We start from the raw sequence: 10,509 nt of genomic DNA on the forward strand, positions 1-10,509 counted from the left end.
TGGAGGTTAATCTATAGAAGATGTTGCATGGAATAAATGGATGGTGGACAGATTATTCTTTTCGAGGAAGGGAGGTTGTTTGCTAATTTTGCAATTTACCAAGTCTTCTTTGGACAATTGGGTATCCCATTGTGCGGTTTGCAATCTTTCCACCCTTAGTGGACAGTTTGGGCTAAATTTTTCATGGGAGGCTGTCTAACTTCGTTGACTAGTCTTTGTAGTAGATAAAACTAGTTTTTGCACTTTAAGATTTTGAATACAAGCATTTTGATTCATTTTTAATTATGTTTTCGTAAGTTTAGTTAAATTCAGTAATGTGTGTAATTTGAGTCTCTTATTGACCTTAAGGGCAGGATGAGACCTAGGGGTAAGCTAGTATACTTTGTGAGTGTGTAGGAAACCACTAGAAGGCGTACTAACTCAGTAATAGTCATGCTACTACAACTAGGGGCATGGAATGTTACAACGTGAGTAGAATAGAAGAATTCTAATACTGCCTTTGGGTCGTGACATAGCTTGAGGATGTCGCGATACACCCTTGCTTGTGTGTCGCAACATCACCTTTGTACGGGAAATAATTATAAGCAAGAGCCGTTTTGGTCTACACAATCAAATATTAAGCACAAGGATGGTAGCTAACCTAAGATTAAAGACGACAGCCACTATAAAGTATATAAATAGGCTCATTTAACACATGTTATAGCCAACTTTCATATTGTATAATTTTCTTCTTAAATTTAGTTTTTAATTTTTCTCTTTTCTTAGGCATTAGGTTTATTTCCATTTTCGTTATTTACTTTTGTGGGGAGAAATCATATTTGTAAAACACAATCAAACTCTGTGAGGATTCTACGCTCGATTCAAATACAAATCAGGATTCTTCTCAACTTTATACTCTTGAATTATTATTCATGTTTACTTTTTCTATCAAGTTTATATTGTTTATTAGATCCATGAGGAACTAATCCTCCTATAGGGGATTAGGAAGTGTAAGTATGATTTATTAATTGTTTTGTCGGGTTCTCTTAACGAATCAACTGTTCAAGAAAGGAAGATCCTAAAACCCTAAGTCTAATAACCCTAGGAAGTCATTAAGGTGGGAATTAACCTAAATTTGGTATGGCCTATCCATGAACACCTTAACCCTGAATCGATCTGGACTGTGAGGTTGAGAGATAAGTAATTCTTGTCAACTCATTATTCTAGTATAATATCGGAAGATCTTGTTGGGGTATCGACTAGTTGATTGAACAAAAAAGCTTGAAACAATTACAATTGGTTATGGTTACTGAAGCAAGCTAATCACCCAAATTCAGATTTGATATGTTTTATTATTTGATTCTTGTGATTTACTTTTTTACTTTTTTTCTTTTCTTATTATTGCTAGTATAGATCACCAAAACCTTTTTCATTTATTCATCATGTAACACCCCTAACCCGTATCCATCGTCGAAACAAGGTTTTAAAGCATTACCGAAACTTTCAGAACTATTAACAGAAAATCATACAAGTTACAATTCAAATTCCAAAATCATTTGTAACATCCCTTAAATGGACCCTTGAGGTCCAATACGAGCATTAGAATTAAGTCGAGACTTAATCGGAACCTCTAAGAATTTTTCGTGACATTTTAAAAATTTTCCAAGGTGCAGGGCTCACACGCCCGTGTAGTCCAAGGGACACGCCAGTGTGACCCTGGGACATGCCAGTGCTAGAGGCCGTGTTTGACCCCGTGTAACTCTCTAACTTGTGCACACGGCCATGCCACACACTTGTGTACTAGGCTGTGTGGTTAATTAATTCAATTCGAAATTAGGTGCAGGTTTCACACGGCCAAGACACACGCATTGTCATACATGGCCTAGAACCATGCCCGTGTGTCTAACCATGTGGACTCTAATAGGCTATTTTCCAAGCCTTTAGTCACTCCTTTCTACTACTTGTGTTTAGTGGTTACCAAGTTTGAGAGAAAACATAATTTTACACTTGTAAATAATCTTAATGAAAATAGTTGTATGGAAACCTCATATCATTAGTTTCATACATAAATGGTTATTTCCCCTTTAGTGTTATGGGTTTCCAGGTTACTTTAATTCGTCCGAAATTGGCTCATTCATGTGACTAATTGCCAAATGGTAACAACCCATCACTTGTAATTAAAACCATGCATAAAATCGTAGGTCATAGCCTACTTAAATTGAGACAATTTTCATGGCCATATACAAAGAGATAAACATATTTTTACATGCCTTTACTTGCCAAATCAAATGAAACATATAACAAAATACTCAAAAATACTATACATGCCATTGAAAAAAATAAACAGAATCTTTATACAAAAGCTTGTTTAGTTGATAGTGTTTTGACTCTCCAATTGTCTTCCAATCCTTATGAGTCCTCGAGCTCTGTGAGACAGGGAAAAAGAGAGGGGTAAGCATTTACATGCTTAATAAGCTCGAATAACCGGAAAGTAAACTTACCGAGTAATTAGCATACATCCATACTTAAATCATGAAATCATCCATTATGAAATGATCTCATATCACATTCACTCAATCAATGAGTTAGTCACATAATCATGTATCATGTAATTTAACTAGATGAGCTCATCATTCAACATTTCATTCACATATGTATACCACGTTAATCTCATTGAGTTTCTAGGAAATCTCGATGGAATACCCATTATCCGTCAATTCAAACGAATGATCATTTCATATATACACTTCCACGAACCTCACATCATATGGCAGGATTACAAGTCCAGGCTAAATCCCCTATTATATGAACTTGTAAGGTGATGTCGGGATTACCAGTCCAGGATAAATTCCTTATTATGACAAACACCCTTAATGAGCTCGGATCGGAATTACCAGTCTAGGCTACATTTAAACCCTGATTGGATTACCCTTCCAGGCTGAATCCATTATGCACACATATTCTTCGGGAGGCTTGATCATTCAAGGAACACTCGTCCGGGCTAGATTCCTTTTCATACTTGAGATCTCAGATTACTCGTCCGGGCTAAATCCTTACTACAACACATGCAGGATCTCAGTTCACATGTCAATGATGGTTTATCCATCAAATTCCCTTTGTCAACCTTAGCCGAGATATTTTCACATATCATCATCAATATGCATTTCTATGATATTTCATACCAATAAAAAATGCAATCATCAAGCATTCATAAATCATACAATTATGCATATTAAGGGTTTACTTTAAGTTATCCGAACTTACCTAGTATTCGTTTCAGAGATATGTTTTAGTTATTCTGAAACCTTGCGTTTACCACAATCGACCTCCGAAATTTGTTCCTCGGGGTCTATAACAGCAATATTAATACACCACATTATACATTTCAAGTTTAATATCTACCCCCGGTCTAAATGACCGTTTTGCCCCTAACCTTTCACATTTTTACGATTTAGTCCCTAGGCTCTTATAATGAAACCCATGCACTTTCTATCTTACCTAAGCCTAGCCGAACACTTTTCCTTCTTATGGTAGCCCACATTTTCCATTGTTTTCTCATTTCTACCACACATTTACATCTTTTGCAAAATATTCCCTATAAGGGTTTCTCATGAAAATCAACTAGGAAAAGATGTTTAATACACATTCATCTTTCATATTCCTCCATAATCCATCAAAAAACAAGCAACTCATGCATGGGTAAATTTTTAAACATGAAACCTAGCATGATAAATGGGTAGAAATGGAGAGAGCAAGCTACCGATATTTCAAAAATACAAATAGCATGAAAAACGGGGCTTAGGAGCACTTACTATTGAGCTTGGAAAGCTTGAAACCCTAGCTTTGGAGAACCCCAAATTTTTGGCTCGATGAAGGAGAAAAATGGCTGATTTTGACTTGAATTTTCCCATTTTAATTCATTAAAATGACAAATGACCAAAATGCCCTTATACCCTTTCCTTAAAATTTCATCCATGCAAGCCCATTTTTGTCCAAAAATTTAGAATTTGGGCAAATTTCTCTCCAAGACCTTCTAATTCATAATCTAAAGCAATTTCATACAAATTTCTTCTAGAATCCAAGTTTTTCAATTTATTCAATTTAGTCCCAAATTTCCAATTGGACACCTTCTACTTAGAATTTCTTCATGAAACTTTAACACATGCATATACTCATATTTTAGGCCTCATAATAATCATAAAATAAATATTTTGATGTCAGATTTGTGGTCCCAAAACCACTATTCCAACTAGGCCTTATTTTGGGATGTTACATTTCTCCCCCCTTAGGGACTTTCGTCCTCAAAAGTCTTACCAGAAAGAAGATTCGGATATTGATTTCTCATGGTTTCTTCTGGCTCCCATGTAGCCCATTCTACACCATGTCGATGCCATAAAACTTTTACAAGAGCCACATCTTTATTTCTCAATTGTTTAACTTCAAGAGCCAATATCTTAACTAGTTCCTCTTCATAGGTCATGTCCGGTCAAATTTCAATCTCAGTCAGTGAAATTACATGAGAGGGGTCTGATCAGTATCTCCTTAACATGGATACATGGGCCACATCATGAATCTTTTCCAGTTTGGGTGGCAACGCCAAACGATAGGCTAATGGTCCAATCCTTTCGGTGATCTCGTACGGTCTAATAAATCGTGGACTCAGTTTACCTTTCCAACCAAATCTCAATACCATTTTCCATGGAGATACTTTCAAGAATACTCTATCTCTAACTTGAAACAAATTTTCCTTTTTTTTCAGATCAGCATAAGACTTTTTCCTATCTGATGCTGCTTTTAAACAATTCCGTATCACTTTAACTTTTACTTCAGTTTTTTAATCAGATCAACTCCATGAATCTGATTTTCCTTGAGTTTTGTCCAGTACAATAGAGTTCGGCACTTCCTGTCATACAAGGCCTCATAAGGCGCCATCTTCAAACTTGTTTGGAAACTATTGTTGTAGGAAAATTCTACCAATGGCAAGTATTTTTCCCAGCTACCCTAAAATTCGAGGATACAACAACGCAACATGTCCTCGAGAATCTGAATCATCCGCTCAGACTGGCCATCGGTCTGAGGGTGAAAAGCTATGCTAAAGCTCAACTTCGTACCTAAGGCTTCTTGTAACTTCTTCTCGAATCTCAAAGTTAACCTTGGGTCTTTGTCCAAAATAATCGACAGTGGTACTTCGTGTAATCTTACTATCTCAAAAATGTACAAATCGGCCAATCTATCAAGAGAATAATCCATCCTTACTAGGATAAAATGAGCTGACTTTGTCAACTTATTCACTATAACCCATATGGCATCTTTCTTTTTCGGAGTCATAGGTAGTCCTGTCACAAAGTCCATGATAACTCTGTCCCACTTCCATTCGGGGACCATTACAAGCTGTAACAAACCTAAAGGCACTAGATGTTCAGCTTTAACTTGCTGACATACTAGGCATTTCAATACAAATTCAAAAACATCTCTTTTCTTGCCACTCCACCAGTACATCTTCTTTAAATCGTTGATAAACCGTAATTTATACATATTTTTACCCCATGCTTAACACATTTTATGGATGATTTTTCCTTAGAATTGGTGAATTCGATGCTCTTAATGCCTTAATTTCAAGTTTTATGCTTAGGAGAGCATAGGAGAGTGAAAGGAACGAGAAACGGGCCAAAAATAGAGTAAATGGGCCAAAGTACAAAATAAACATGGCCTGGACTTCCTCACAAGGGTTGACCACACGGCCATGTCAATTTGGTAGAATCGAAGCACGACTTACACGGGTGTGTCCCTGTTGAGCCCAAGTTGAGACCAATTCAGAAAAGGCTAATTTTGAGGACTTTTAGGCATTCCAAAGCCTATAAATGCACCTTAGAGGAGGAAGAAAAGGGGACACGGAGAGAAGAACGTAGGGAACTGCTCAAGGGAAGCCGATTGATCCATCTCAGAAGCCGGATTCACCATCAAGACTGAAGATCTCCCCTCAATTTTCCTCCAGGAGTTTTGGGTTTTCTTTATGTTTTGTATTCTTTATTCTTTTGAGATGTTTTCCTTTTTAGTTATGAACTAAATCCCATAAATATCTAAGGGGACTGAAACCTAAGATGAATCTTGTTATTATTTTCTGAATTGTATGATAAATATTTAACTTGTTCTTAATTATATGTTCTTAATTCTTGTTTTGATATCCCAGGATACTGATTCAAGATAAGCTCTTATTCAGAGGAGAAATAGACCCTGTCTAAGAGTACATTTGTCATAACTAAGCGGAGTTGATTGCGCGCCTAGATATAGGGTGACAAGATTTTACCGGATTAGGGTGAAACCTAATAAGGTGATCCATAGATATAGTTAATGCAACCATAGGGTGATAATTAGAGAAAAGTCTCAATTATTCAATCTACGGATTAGACGTTATTAGTCCTGAATAGGGATAATAACATAACTTAGGGATCTCTACGGAACAAGTTAAATGAATAAATCATCCGATTCAGATTCAGAATAACAAGTGAAGTCTAGGTGGATTCTTCCTTAGGTATTGTCTTCATTCAATTATTTTCCAAAAGTAATTCCTCAATTCTATTTTCTGTGAATTCTTAGTTTTGATAATTAGTTAGTTAAAACAAAACCCCCTTATTCTTAGGCTAGATAATAAAAAGACAGTCATTACTAGTACTTTTAGTTCCTTTGGGTTCGACAATCCGGTCTTGCTAAAACTATACTACTGTTCGATAGGTACACTTGCCTACATTGTGATAATAGTTAGTTTCAAGAATGATTCATTATAAATATTTAAAACTTGTCACGAAAATCACGATCAAGTTTTTGGAGCCGTTGTCGGGGAACTAAGATATTAGGAACGCTCAATTTTTATTACTTTAGCCATTTATTTTTCTTGCAAGTTAATTCTATTTTATTTTTATTATTATTTATTAATTTACTTTTTCTTTCTCTTGGCAGGTTTTAATAGTTTATGATTAGAATAAACCTGTCAGGACCACTACTTTTTGACGAAGAAATTGATCGCACAGTTCGCAGAAACCAAAGAGACATAAGGTGAAGCTTACGATACAGAGATAACGAGCAAGAGGACGATACTTAAACCCCAACCGAGGAGATGGCTAAAAACCAAGACAATCAGCTACCTCCTGTGATACTCGTTGAACTAGCAAATCAAAGTTTTGCTCCTCGTACTATGTATGATTATGCTAAACCTACTTTAATAGGAACTGAGTCAAGTATAATTAGACATACTGTAGCTGTAAATACTTTTGAACTGAAACTTGACACAATTCAAATGATACAACAATTTGTTCAGTTTGATGGTTTGCAGGATGAAGATCCCAACGCACACTTGATAAACTTTTTGGAACTTTGCAATACATTTAAAATCAATGGCGTTTTTTATGATGCCATACATCTTCAGTTGCTTCCCTTTTCATTAAGGAATAAAGCTGAACAGTGGTTGAACTCGTTACCACGAGGGTCAATCACCACTTGGGAACAAATGACCAAAAAATTTCTATTAAAATATTTTTCGCCAGCTAAAACGACCAAATTACGTAATGATATCTCTTCGTTTGTGCAGATGGACTTAGAAACTCTTTACGATGCATGGGAGAGATACAAGGACTTACTGAGAAGGTGCCCTCACCATGGGTTACCACTTTGGCTACAGGTTCAAACATTCCATAATGGCCTGAATCCTTCGACTCAACAAATGGTTGACGCAGCTGCTGGCGGACCATCAATAATAAAACACCTAAAAATGCTTATGAGTTTATAGAGGAGATGTCATTGAATAACTATCAGTGGCAAGTCATGAGGACAAAGCCAACAAAAATAGTCGGTGTTTATAACATCGATTCGATCTCCATGCTCTCTAATCAGGTAGAACTCTTGAATAAGAAAATTGATGGTTTTCTTTGTTCTTCACAGGTTCACCCAATAATACAGTACGAAGCAAGTGGAGGTGGATTGAGCAATTCAGAATCCCGGCCTTATGGCCACAACATGGAGAATGAGCAGTTAAATAACATGGGTAACAATTCTAGACCCCAAAATAACCCACATAGTAACACTTATAATGCAGGTTGGAGGAACCATCCCAATTTCTCATGGGGAGGTCAAGGAAATCAAAGGCCATAGAATCCTCCAGGCTTTCAACAACCACCTTACCAACAGGAGAAGAAGCCAAACCTTAAAGAGATGCTATCTAAATTTATCTCAGTGTCAGAAACTAGTTTCCAGAACACTAAGACATCACTTAAAAATCAACAAGCGTCGATCCAAGGGCTCAAAACTCAGATAGGCCAGCAGTCCAAACTAATTTCGGAAAGACCACTAGGAAGTCTACCTAGTAACCCCAAATCAAAAGAGCATGTAAAAGCAGCTACACTAAGGGGTGGGAAAGTGTTAGCAGAATCTGAAAAGAAGCTAGCAGAAGAGGCCGTGATGAGTGAAAGGGGGGAAGAAAAACCCGAAAATAGTGACAAACCAGTGCCGACGGAATATAAACCACCAGTTCCATACCCAGCAAAATTTAAAAAAGACTGCATTGATGCATAATTGGATAAGTTTCTTGAACTTTTTAAGCAATTACATATCAACTTACCTTTTGTTGAGACCATCTCGCAGATGCCTACATATGCAAAATTTTTGAAGGAGCTTCTAACAAATAAAAGGAAGTTTGAGGCCTTATCTACAGTAGAACTCAACGAGGAGTGCTCAGCCATACTTCAAAACAAACTACCAATCAAACTGAAAGATCCAGGAAGTTTTACTATCCCTTGTTTAATTGGTAGTCTGATTGTTGAGAAAGCACTAGCTGATTTAGGCACTAACATTAATTTCATGCCATATAAAATGTTCAAACAACTTGGTCTTGGGGAACCTAAACCCACTAGGATGAGTATTCAATTAGTCGATAGATTTGTTAAATATCCTAGGGGTATTATAGAAGACGTACTTGTGAAGATAGATAAATTCATACTTCATGTTGACTTTGTTGTGCTTGACATGCACGAAGATGTGGAAGTGCCCTTAATTTTAGGGTGCTCATTTTTAGCCACTAATAGGCCTGTAATTGATGTGGGTGACAGGAAATTGGTACTTAGAGTAGGTGATGAAGAGATTATCTTTAAAATTTATGATGCTATGAGATTTTCTAGGGAACAGGATGATTCATGTTATTTTATTGACTCTATTGATCATACTACTCAAGACTCTTTTCAGGAAATTATACAGAAGGACACGATGAAACTGTATCTGGCTCAAGAAGAGGAACCAGATGATGAACTTAATGAGCATTCTTCAAGACAAGTAGAATATGAGGGCATTAAGATAAACGATGAACTTAAGTAAAAACCCTCTATTGAAGAGCCTCCCAAACTGGAACTTAAACAATTACCAAACCACTTGGAATACGTATTCCTTGGAAATAATTCTAATTACCAATTATTATTGCCTCTAACTTGCAACCCAAAGAGAAAGAGGAATTAATCCAAGTATTAAAAGAACATAAAAAGGCCATAGCTTGGAAAATTTCTGACATTAAAGGAATCAGCCCTTCTTTTTGTACCCACAAAATTTTAATGGAAGATGAATACAAACAATGTGTGCAAACTCAAGGACGACTGAACCCTAACATGAAGGAAGTTGTTAAAGCCAAAGTAATTAAACTTCTAGATGCTGGAATTATTTATCCTATTTCTGATAGTTCTTGGGTAAGTCCAGTGTAGGTTTTCCCTAAGAAAAGAGGCATGACGGTTGTGACCAACGAGAAAAATGAATTAATCCTAACAAGGACAGTCACAGGATGGAGAGTTTGCATTGACTACAGAAAACTAAATGATGCAATAAGAAAAGATCACTTCCCCTTGCCATTCATTGACCAAATGTTGGAAAGATTATCCAGGCACATGTACTACTGTTTTTTTAGACGGACTCTCTAGCTACTTCCAAATCCCAATAGCCCCTGAAGATCAAGAAAAGAAGACATTCACATGCCCATATAGTACGTTCGCTTATCGTAGAATGCCTTTTGGATTATGTAATGCTCCTGCCACTTTTCAGCACTGTATGATGACCATCTTTGACGAACTCGTGGAAGATATCATGGAAGTTGTAAGGCCCAATTTTGGCCCGGGCCCGTGCAAATACAAAACAAACAAAAACCAAGGTGAAAAATACAGAAATAAAAACCCAATAAATATTATTAACAGTCCATCAGTCCAAAATTACTACAATGGCCCATAGCCCATTTACAAACAAACCCAGACCCAAAGTTACAAGGCCTAAATGGCCCAAAAGATTTTAGAAACAGAAACCCGAGGGTTTCTCTCCCTTGCGCTGCAGCCTTCAGACGCCGTACAGCCCCAACATCGCTCGTGTCTCCACGTCAATAGGCCGTACGCAACCCTCACGTCTAGTGCCAGCGCCACGCACGCTTACCTGCAAAAGAAGACAAACAGAGCAGCAGCAAATGGGAAATAACGAAAGAATTGTATTTTTGAATTTTTGATTTTCTTTCTT

The 10,509-nt window shown here is 36.8% G+C and overlaps 1 non-coding gene across 1 annotated transcript; it reads right to left on the reverse strand.

Moving 5' to 3' along the window:
- Positions 1–7,531: 7,531 nt before the first annotated feature.
- Positions 7,532–7,638, reverse strand: LOC121205854 (small nucleolar RNA R71). The gene has a single exon (XR_005900927.1). It is a non-coding gene; the product is annotated as a small nucleolar RNA R71 (small nucleolar RNA).
- Positions 7,639–10,509: the final 2,871 nt, after the last annotated feature.

The sequence above is a fragment of the Gossypium hirsutum genome, chromosome A08 (genome assembly GCF_007990345.1).
Source record: "Gossypium hirsutum isolate 1008001.06 chromosome A08, Gossypium_hirsutum_v2.1, whole genome shotgun sequence".
Classification (NCBI taxonomy): domain Eukaryota; kingdom Viridiplantae; phylum Streptophyta; class Magnoliopsida; order Malvales; family Malvaceae; genus Gossypium; species Gossypium hirsutum.